The 10772-nt window shown below is 32.7% G+C and overlaps 1 long non-coding RNA gene across 1 annotated transcript; it reads right to left on the reverse strand.

Moving 5' to 3' along the window:
- Positions 1-21: 21 nt before the first annotated feature.
- Positions 22-10485, reverse strand: LOC148779510 (uncharacterized). The gene is made up of 3 exons (XR_016045139.1): positions 10430-10485; positions 5580-5627; positions 22-1186 (listed from the first exon to the last, which is right to left on the reverse strand). It is a non-coding gene; the product is annotated as an uncharacterized LOC148779510 (long non-coding RNA).
- Between the last annotated feature and the right edge of the window lie 287 nt (positions 10486-10772).

Raw genomic sequence — 10772 nt, forward strand, 5'->3', positions numbered from 1 at the left:
AGAAATTCAATACTTGTATTAATCTTAAGATAGAAAGAGATTATAATATCCGAAGTTAAAAAGGACATAAGGTCGAACCACCTTTTGCAAGATGATCGGCTAGCACATTAGCCTCACAAAAAACATGCACAAACGAAGTATCAAGAGTCGTAAATAAATCCCAGATCTGCCGCAAGGTGGACCTAAGGGGGGTTATGAGTTCCATTACACCAGTTAATAACGTTCAATGAATCCCCCTCCACAATTCAGAACCGGCCCAGTTGCCTTTCAGTGAAGATCTTTAAGCCATGAAGAAGGCTCTACATCTCTGCATAGTTGGCCGTTTTGTCTCAAAGGGACCCTACATAAGAAAATGGCACCATACCATTCCAATCTCTTAGAACACCTCCAATGCCAACCAGACTAGGATTTCCAAAAGAACTTCCGTCAAAACTAAGTTTAAAAGTTCCCTCCAAGGCGGCCACCCATCTACCCTTCGGGTTACTTTTGAAGGCATTTAGACAAAAGAGGATTGATAGGTTCCTCTTGCAATCAACTTCCAACATATCGGACCGATCCTTCGACACAAAGTAGAAGAGCCACAGCCCACGAAGAATATTGTCCAACAACTTCGCAAAAGGTAAGCTGATACCATGGGAATACCCTACAGTTCTTTTCCTTTCAAACTTCCTAGAGTATTAGGCCTCTTGCCATCTGTCATAAGATCAAGCCAGCCTTGGGCAGGGGAGCCAACAAATTTGAGATGATCGCAAGTGGGTTGGAGATGTGCCGACAAATTTGAGATGATCCCACTTGTGGTGCCAGAAAGACATACTGCAATCATCACCCAGGCATCACCGGATATCCCTGTGAATCAGTGCCCTATACGAATGAATGTGCCTCCAAAGAGAAGACATCGCCTCTATACCACTCTACCTCCGATCCACATCTGAAATCTATCAACCCCATATTTTGCAACAACAACTTTGTACCACAACTGGTCTTTAAGGACCAAGCTTCTCCACTACCATTTAGACATAAGTGCTTGGTTAACCAAAGTAACTCGCCTTAAGCCCAGTCTACCTTTCATCCTAGGGGTACACACCCTATCCCATTGCAAGAGGTGAAACTTTTTAGAATTATCGAAAGAGCCCCACAAGAAGTTTCTCATCATAGTTTCAATCTTCTTGGCCACCCTGTGAGGAATCTGCAGCAAGAACATTTGATAGATCAGTAAATTTGAGAGGCAACTTTTATCAAGGTAATCCTACCTCCAAAAGAGTGGTATTTGTACTTCCATAAATCTAATTTAACTTGAATTCTTTGGATTAGTTTATCCCAAACAGCCATAGGTAACCTCCAATCAGAAATTAGCAGCCCCAAGTACAAGATAGGGAAGTTCTCGATTTTACACCCCAAGGTAGTTGCTCTTAGGGCCAATAAGGAGTCATTACAGTTAATACCAACTACAGCCGACTTCGCGAAATTTACCTTAAGCCCCAAAGCCACTTCGCAAATGTTCAAAAAGCTAGCAACACTTACCACCTACTCAATCTTAGGCTCACAAAAGAGCAAGGTGTCATCAGCATACTGAAGGTGCGAGACACACTGGCTATCATTGGGCATTTGAAAGCCCCGAAAGTGTCCCTTAGCCACCACATTGTATAAAAACCTACTGAAGTGCTCAGCATAAATGGTGAACAAGAAGGGGGATAGGGGATCACCTTGACGGAGCCTCCTAGTAGCACGGAAGAAACCAGAAGGACTTCTCTTAAAAAGTACGGAGAAATGAGAAGACGACAAGCACCCAAAAATCCAACTCCTCCACTTCTCACCAAAGCCCATGTTCTTCATGACCTCTAGCAAAACACTCCATTCTACTCTATCATTGGCTTTCTCCAAATCTAACTTAATGACCACTCCAGCATCACGACTCAAGATCCTCGAGTGAATGCATTCCTGCTCAACTAGAACACTGTCCGTAAAAATGACCAAATAGCCCATAATTGGGATTTTTAAAATGCAAAAATGCTTATTACTTGAGAAAAATATGTGAATTAATCAAATAGATAAACTTGAACAAAATATATAAAAAATATTAAGAGAAAAATTAAAAACTTACTTTAGCGTAAATTACCGATATAGCCTTTATTTATGTTGTTTACAATTATTTAAGTACTTTCCTCTGTCATTACATTTGTACAAATGACTGAGCAACCCATGTTTTGGATCTTTAATATGCAAAATTGATCATTTTTTAAAGTTGATTATTTTTCTACAATCACTTTTTATATTTCAAAATTTTTATTTGAAAAAATGCTGACGGTCCTGACACCCATGCCTCCATGCATATCAACATCTAATGAGAAAAAATAAGTGAATAAATAAGTAGATTGTCTACAAAGAGATCATTTATCTTTTGTACATAGAGTTCACACTTGTCCCTTAAATTTCAAAATAGACGGTTGTAAGAGTGTTATTGAATAAATACAAAGTACCCAAAAAACAAAATTTGAACTTTCTGACTCATCCCAAATCGTATAATTTGACTTCTAATGAGTGATGATTGTAACCTCCATGTATACTTTTGGTAGCCAATCCCATAAATAAATTATAAAAACTTAAATAACTTGTTACAACAAATATTAAGAGGAAATATATATAAATACTATAGACAAAATTACGCATGTATTCTTCTAAATAATGTTGTTTAAATCTTATCTAAATATTTTTTGTTATTACATTCCGTACTATGTTGTTAGGAATTATCTTAAAATGACCAACCAACCCATAATTTGAATCCTCAAGATCCAAAATTGATCGTTTCTTCAATTTAAATTTTTTTTCCGACAAAGATTTTTGGATTTTAAAGATCCAAAAAATAAAAATATTTTGGATTTTCAAAATCTAAATGCTTCTAGCCCTACTTTTGAAAAACGAACAAATGGAGCAAAATAATTTTTGGATTGTGAAGATTTGAAAATTTCAACAAATTTTTTGACTTAAAATATCCAAAACAAAAGGACAACTTTGGAACAAAAAAAAAAAAAAAAAAGCAAATTAAAAAAAAAGAAAAAAAAAAAAAAAAACAAACAAACAAACAAAAAACAAAAACAAAATAAAAAAAAAAATCGGTATGAATGTAATTTGTGAACTATGACGGGGACTTTTGTAATATCAGATATATTACAAGGGGTTTAACTTACCCAATACTTTACGGCGAGATGGCAACATTTTGTTTGTAAATTTCACTTTTAAGCCTGATTTAATTGACTGATTCAGTCGTGATTGTTTGATCTCTTCACAAGGATAATTGATGGAACTATTACCGGACATGCTTTATTCCACTTTGTTGGCATGTATCTGACAGGTATTGACTAAACCTCCTAAAGGAATCACACAATAAAACTTCCAAACCCTAGAAATTGGGCCGATGAATGTGGACAATTGTTATCCAAAACTTGATTCTCTTTATGGAACTTGGTTCTCTTTAAACTGATCGATGTGGGACAATCCTCTCACTTCGTGCTTCAGACGCATAGAAGGAAACTTCCAAACCCTAGAAATTGGGCCGATGAATGTGGACAATTGTTATCCAAAACTTGATTCTCTTTATGGAACTTGGTTCTCTTTAAACGGATCGATGTGGGACAATTCTCTCACTTCGTGCTTTAGACGCATAGAAGGAGAGACTTTAAGCAATTGCCCACCAAAATAAAATCACAATAGTATAAGGCTTAAACTTTAAGCAATTTAAGCTCCAATACAATGCGTGTAAAGTGATATAGTAGCAATAGTTTAAGCAATTTGAGCCTTAAAACAAATCATAAAACAAAAAACAAAAACAAAGAACAAAAAAAAACTAGTTTATGGGATATTTTAAAAGAAAAACTAAAAAACACTAGCTCATGCCACTTTAGAATTTATTTTCAAGTTATTTTATCCATTATCCCACATTGCAAGTATCATCATCATTATAGCATTTTCCAATTAATTTGGTCGGCTCCATAATGCAAGTATGAATTTATTTATTTTCTTTTTTTTATTAAAAAATAATTATAAATTTATGTTCTTAAATTCTATATTTTTGTCCACACTAATTATAGCATATTAAATTTTTTTATTTGTGAGGGTCATACCCTTGTTTTTCTAATCATGTTTATTATAATGTTATAATTAACTAGTTGGATTACGTGTGTTGCACGTAAGAATGAAAAATAAAAGTCTTTGGTGAAAATATGAAATCTAATCATGAATCTTAATAAATTTTAAACATAACACTATAAAATGTAGATTTATTAAAAATTCCTAAAAGATACAGAGTTGAATTTCCACTTTATAGTAAAGACAAAAAATTATGAAATATGAAAATACATAAAACAAATCTCTTCATAATATAGAAAATATTATTTTGCTGAAAAAATCGTACTACATTAAGATGACTATAAGTATTTAAAAGTATCACAATAAGCATTATTCATACCATAAGAGTGCTCAAATCTTAGATGCCATAAATGAAATTCACTATTTTGTCACTCCAAAAAATTTAAATAGATATTTAAAAGGAAAATGGGAAAAAAATAAAAGTTCTAACCCAATAAGGAATTATTTCGTGTCAATGATCTCAACAATTAGTTTTGGAAACTCTTGCGGTTTTGATACTATCTAACATATAATTAAGAGAGAGAGAATTAAAAGAAGAGCACAACAAAACTGTATTTCATCGAGCTTAGCCAATATAGAGAGAGAGACTAAGTTGAGAGAGAGGGGGGAGAGAGAGAAACCACGTTAAGGGAGAGAGAGATAGAGACCAAGTTGAGGGAGTTGAGACAGAAAATGTTATGATTTAAATGTGAAAAGCAAGAAAGGTCATAAAAAGAGGAGCTTGCATACATATCTAATGAATAATCATTTTAATAAAATTTATATATATATTTAACACTATTTTGTATATCTAATGAATAATCATTTTAATAAAATTTGCATATATATTTAACACTGTTTTCTAATGAATGATCATTTTCAAACAATTTGAATGCATATCTAATAAGATTTTAAATGTAGAAAGAGACCAAGTTAAGAGAAAAAAAAGGGAGAGAGAGAAAGAGAGATGCTTTCTCTCTAATATTTTATCTCTATTTACATTTTCATATCATATATTTATTAAAAAGGGAAAAAACTTCCTACCTTCTCTCCCTGTTCATCTTTGTTTACGCTTCATATATTTAGAGGGTAGTAAATATCTCATAGATTTTTTAATGGGAAAAAAAGTCATGAAGAGATAGATATTAAGCAATGTGGAGGTGGTGGATTTATTTCTTTAAAAAAAATGTACATATCACTCATTTAGATCCCCTCCTTAAATGTCTCTCCATCTATCTCATCTATTTAGCTACTTTCTAAAAGATGAAGATGAGAATTGATTCTCTCTTTTTTTTTTCTCTCTCCATCTCTCTCTATCATCAGGATATGAAATAAATTTGTAATTATTTTCATTGCTTGTAATTTTTGCTGACCATGTACAAACTAATTCAAAACAAGTGCTTATGGAATTTTAAAAAAATAATGACATATGTCTGGAGAAGCAAGATTTCTCTTACCTTTAACTATTAATGTGTTTCTCAATCTTCACAAAATGAGAAGAACACCTAAAAAAAATACAATCAGAGGTAATGCAAAACATATATAAAAAGAGTTGACTTACCTTAAATATGAACACCTAAAAAATAACAAACATAGATAATAATAAAAATTAAATAAAAGGAATCACTATGACTTAGCTTCAATAAGGACTTTGTTATGCTTCATTCAATGGGAAATAGTATCTGGAAAATATTGCAAGTGCAAAATTTAGATGTCAAAGAATAGGTACTTACCTTTCGTCCTTTCTCAAAGACTTATAGAAGTAGGTACGATGCAAGGCATTTGAGACATGGGATAATCGGATCAAACAATTTACCACATCGCACAATTAAGCACACAAAATCAGCCGTTCTCTTAACCAATACAAAACTCAATAAAAACCATATCAATGTAAGTATCCTATCATAAATATAATCCATAAAGCACATAATTATTATGGAGAAATAGGGAATAGAAGTAGATGGAGAAGGTGCTTTCCTTCTTCTATGAATCAATGGGACCGAACCAATCTTTAGAAGGTATAGGTCCGGGCCCGGTGCTGCCCCCTTAGAACCCCCATTTTTTGTGTCTTTTTTTATTCTTTTTTTTTTTTAACCAATCTGTAGAAGGTGTACGTCCGGGCCTGGTGCTACACCCCCAGTTTTTGTATCTTTTTTTTTTTTAAGCTTGTCTAATGTTTTTATGCCTGTTGGCCTCCAAAAAAAAAACAAAAGCAAAAAAAACTTAAAAAAGCTAAAGAAAAATAATATATATATATATATATCCATTTTAAGCAATATTTTTTTACTCAATGTGAAATTAGAATTTTATATGGAAGGCGTCAAAATTTTAATAATTATAAATTCAATCTAAGTTTACATTATAAAGAATTAAATTTTTCTAAGAATTTGAATTTTCAAATTTACACTCATAAATTAAATTATTCTAGTTAAAATTTAAACATTCAAGATTTAGTCTAGGGTCAAGGGACACATTGGATGTCCATCTTAAGATGGATGTTAAAAGAAAGGGAAATTATCGCTAATATACCCAAATTTAAATAAAATTGGAAAAAAAAAAACCCTAACTTTCAAAAATCTCGCCCATACCTTTTTTCCCTATTTTGCTTTTTTTGGACGAAATTACCCTTTACGGTAGAAAGACTACCGTAATACATTATATCTTTACGGTAATGTAAATACCATTATACATTGCATTAGTATTACGATACAAAATATGCCGTAGTATTTTGAATTTGTATTACGATAAATAGAGTACTGTAATACCTTATATTTCTTTTACGGTATTCTTAATACCGTATTGACTTCAAATACTATTACGGCAATCGAGTTGCCATAATTGTTTGGCACCTATAAACCCTAACCCGCAACCCCATTCTGTCATTACAATCTCTGAACCCTTCGAAGAATATGGTTTTCCTTCTGCTGTTATATAGCTCTGTCCCTCATCATAGGTATGTGTTTTTGTCTAGATTTATTCCACGTTTTCGAGTGGTTTTCGAGTTATATAAAGATGTTAGTTTTGTGATGTAAAATCGATTTAAATAGATTTTGGATGAAATTGAGAGATGAAAATTTGGGTTTGCTCTTTTTGGCTTAATGATAGATACCCTAAAAAAAATGAAACAATTAATTATTATTGAATTATCAGTGACAAGAAGTACATCCAAATACCTCTTTATATAGAATTTCTTACAATATGGAATTATTCTAAGTTATATAAAATTGTTAGTTCAATTATATAAAATCGATTTAAATAGTTTTTGGACGAAATTGAGAGATCAAAATTTCGATTCATTTATTTTGACGGGAAATTGTTCTTGAATATTGGATTATTGAGTTTTTAGCCATGATTTCATTGGACATTCGCGTTTGTATTAGCAGCGATCTACAAATAGGTATCAAAATTTATTTGAAGTTGTTCAGATAATTGTATTAGCCATGATTTTATTGGACATTCAGAAAATTGTATTAGCCATGATTTTATTGGACTTTCATATAATTGATCTTGAAGTTATATCATAAAAATTTTATTTGAAGATTTTCTTTTATCAATTTGTGATAATTGAGATCTCTTTTACTTTGTGTCACCTAGAAGACACTGATCCATCAGGTTGAATTCAATGTTTAGTAACGATGTATAAAATATTAATCATTGATTTCTGTCTCCCCCTCATCTGTAAATTTTTTATTATAAAATTATATTTTTCAGACATTTGTGCCCAAATTTGTTAATCACAAGCATAGGGAGAATTATTGTTTACAGTTTTTCTTTTATCTATTTGTGATAGTTGATATCTCTTTTACTAGTGTCACCTAGAAGACACTAGTCCATCAGCTTGGATTCAATGTTTAGTAACTGATTTATACAACATTGATCATTGATTTATGTCTTTCCCTCATCTGTAATTTCTAATGTAACTTGCGCAGCCACCATCCACTAATAGTAATAATGATTACTCTTTAGCTTTTTGAACAGTAATAATGATTTATGATGGCTCTTTGAACAGTGATCATGGCAAAAGATGGACCCTTCCCTGGAGGTCCTGAGATTCCTACATTGCTTACTAGACAGAGAATATATATCACAGAAGATCTGGGAACGAGATGTATGTACAAGTATTTAAAATTATATTATTTGTCTATCATGTTAGTTAACAATATATTTATTTTAGGATCTGAAATCACAAATTCTATTTCAGGATCGGGAAAACACCCTCAGGATTGATGAGAAGCCCAATGCAAATTCTTCATGGCCGTTAACAAAAAACGATCAAATTGATTTGGTCAGGAGATTAGGATTGTATCCTCTGACCATAGTACCGATGACTCACCATAACCGTGGTACACTATCTACTATTATCGAGAGGTGACGCGTAGAGACTAACACAGGGCATTTCAATGTAGACATCAGAGAGATGATGCCTACTCTTGAAGATATATGGAAAATTCTATGGTTGAAGGTGACTGGTATCGCTGTAACTTCGAGGAGAGTGGAGAACTACGAGGTTATATAGTCCGCATGATAGGAGAGCTACCACCTAGTCGTAGCCATTATTAGGCTGACATGGCTGAGGAACACGTTTAAGCAGGTACCACATAACTATAACCGCACCACTCTCCTACGACACACATGTTTGTACCTCTTATGTCTAGTCGGCTGCATAATATTTACAGATTCCACAGATAGTACAATTCCTACAGCTTATTTACAACTTTTTTAGGATATGGATGTAGCTAGTCAGTATGCATGGGGTGCAGTTGCGTTAGCTTTTTTGTTTAGAGACTTGTCAAAGCCTGTTCGTTCTGATCATCAACACCTAAGTGGATCGGCCACTCTTTTGTTGGTAATGCTAGTATATTAATGTTTTGATACTTTTTATAGAGTTTGATAGATATTTGTTGTAGTGATTCTTATTTTTTTATACATGCATTTTAGTGTTGGGCGTACGAGCATTTCAAATTATTGCGCCCAATTCTCAAAGAAATAATGGTAGGGCAAACTAGATCCCTCAGGTGGGCCCCTCCTAGAGAATGGGATAACGCTCACAACTTCGGTCTCGTGGGGCGACAAGAGATTGACAACACGCAGATAAATAATGTTAGTATAGTATAGTTATAATTTATTTGGTTTATTTATAATTTAATTAAATTTAGGTGCAGGTTATTTAATTTAAAATTTGTTTTCATTTTGTCATAAGTCATATGGACCCCATACGACGACTATCCTGACATATGAGAGGAAACTGCAAAGGGAGATTATGGGCTTCGTATTCGTCAGACTGCTTTTGTGTTGCATATACATCATATGTGGATACATCTGTGAGGGGTATATGTCAGATCGTGTGCTTCGACAATTTGGCCTTCATCAAGGGATACCGGAAGATCCCTTACAGTGGGAGAGGAGGGAGAGAAGGGGGAAGAGGACTGACAACTAGGGAGATGAGCTTGGAGCTGAAATGGATATGTGGACGACTCGCTTAGATTATATTTGTCAGTCAGGTGAAGACAAGAATACATCGAGTTGTACAGGCTAAGGACTAGGCCCCTAGTCCATAATCCATTTAGGAAATGTCCCTTCAAATACGCACCTCGAGGTTATACTGATGAAGATAGAATGGTAATAATCTAATTTCATATGACTTGATGCAATTTAGAAGTCTCAATAATCTAATTTCATATTTTATAAATAATCCCTGTAGGTTTATCTTACCTCACCGGCATACCGGATGAGTCCAAATACCCCTCCAGCGTCCTGGATGGGTCCACTTATACCTAAATTATCTCTGAAACTCTTTTAACATCAGAAAGCAGCAATATCATGTGTAAAATATCATTGAAATTATTAACATGAATTCACTTGAAGCAATCTAAATAATCATTTTCATTGAAATTTTTGTAGGTAACCAGTCAAATATTTTGGTAATAATTTCTGAAAGTTAGCAGTTCTGAAGGACATTCTTGAAATCTAACATGATAATAGTCTAGTATCAATAGAATAACTCTTATGGGAATCCAAAATTAAATACGAAATTATCACAATTTATGGAATTTCCAATTCGCAAATAATCATTTCATAGGCAATACTACAATCAAGTGCAGAAATATTAGTTTTTCAAATAATGAGACAGTCATTTGCACATGAATTTTATAATATCTAAAATCGTAGAAGGAAATCTCACAATTTTACTCAAAAGATTATTTTTCGAGACAATGAGGTTACTTACACATAAAACTTATAAAATAAAGATGATTGACTGAAATATCACTATTTTGAAAGCGAACTATTTTTCAGTGATGTCACTTACCTTTATATGTCACGAGATGTGTTACTATTGACAGAGCAAAATTGGGATCATTGGCTTCGGCTACAGGTATGAAAAAAAATCAATGAGTTTATTTAGAAAGGAGTACATATATAAAATATGTTCATAAAAGTAATAGAATCAAAATACTATGAATACTATTTTTATGGAATAATGTCATTTTTGTGGGAATATTGTAGTTATGAATATATCAAAAATATGAGGACAAGGTATGGTTTAAAAGTATTATTTTTATTTTTATTTTATTTTTTTGTATAAGATTGTGATATTATCTTTCATTTTATCTATACTGTACATAATAAATTAAAACATATGGTTTTTTTAT

The sequence above is a fragment of the Amborella trichopoda genome, chromosome 12 (assembly GCF_054954075.1).
Source record: "Amborella trichopoda isolate Santa Cruz 75 chromosome 12, AtrichopodaSantaCruz75HAP2 v2.0, whole genome shotgun sequence".
Taxonomy (NCBI): Eukaryota; Viridiplantae; Streptophyta; class Magnoliopsida; order Amborellales; family Amborellaceae; genus Amborella; species Amborella trichopoda.